This window comes from Bombyx mandarina, chromosome 23 (genome assembly GCF_030267445.1).
Source record: "Bombyx mandarina strain Sakado chromosome 23, ASM3026744v2".
NCBI lineage: Eukaryota > Metazoa > Arthropoda > Insecta > Lepidoptera > Bombycidae > Bombyx > Bombyx mandarina.
The window spans coordinates 15,192,329-15,193,399 of NC_143229.1; positions in this window are offsets into that span (position 1 = coordinate 15,192,329).

The following is a 1,071-nucleotide window of genomic DNA, read 5'->3' on the forward strand; positions in this document are numbered from 1 at the left end:
CAAAGAGTTTATTTTTAAGTAGCTTTCGATCGCTCGCGAGAACATCCCACCGGAGTGAATCAACGTCGCTCAAGATAATAAGCAACCTGGTTTTAGCCAACGATGAACTTTGGATAAACGCTACTACGCCTTACAAAAATAAAGCACCGAAGTATCGACGTTGAGCCAAAAGTTACAAACTCAAAAAGAGCTTATCTTAGTGACGAATTAAGAAAAAAAAACCTGATCCACTCTCGTAAGTGGCAACCCTGCGTTGTATCTACAGCCTTTAGCCGCGTCAGTGGGGCGTGCTGCGGGCGGCCGTCACCCGTCACCTGTCAAACGTCAAAACAGAATTCTCTGCGATTTTTTTCGCGCCGTTTCAAGCGAACGAAGCAAAAATTGCTTATTTGTATTGTTTAATTGTCTTGATTAATACTAAGCTAAGGGTTTATGGCTCCTAACACCATAAATCCAAAACCAAATACTATCTAAAAATTCGTTACCAACTTGCATGTGCATTGCGTGCATTTACCGTTGTAGAAGTTAAAACTAATATAAAAATAAATTAAAGTCATTGAATTTGTCATTGGCACTGGTTCATTCAACCCGCGCATCAGCTGATCCTCAATTCACGTGGGTACACTCAAAATATCTTCAAACTAAAATGTGTAAATATGAATATTTGTGACTTTGATTGTTTTGTTTTGAATGCGTCGGCGTGTTGCAAGTTTGTCCATGTATTGTGCATTTCAACTTTATTTAAGCCTACCTTGCTGGTAGCCCAGGGATTATGATTATTAACCTAACGTCTAGGTGAGCTCACGGGGCTCAACCTGACGAATTTGCTAACACTAGCCCTAGCAAGAGCAGTGCTTCGCTGAATCTACCACCGGATCAGAAACGCGGCCCACAAAGAAGATCCGGCGAAAAACTTAGTGTGCTGTGTTTGAGGACACATTTCAGAGAAGACTTTTCAAGCAATTGCGTGACTCTTATAACTGGTATAGGGCGTATCCTGAGCCCACACCATTGTCAAAATCCCATTGGACAATGGACATTTGGGTAGTGAATAAAATACAATACTTAAAC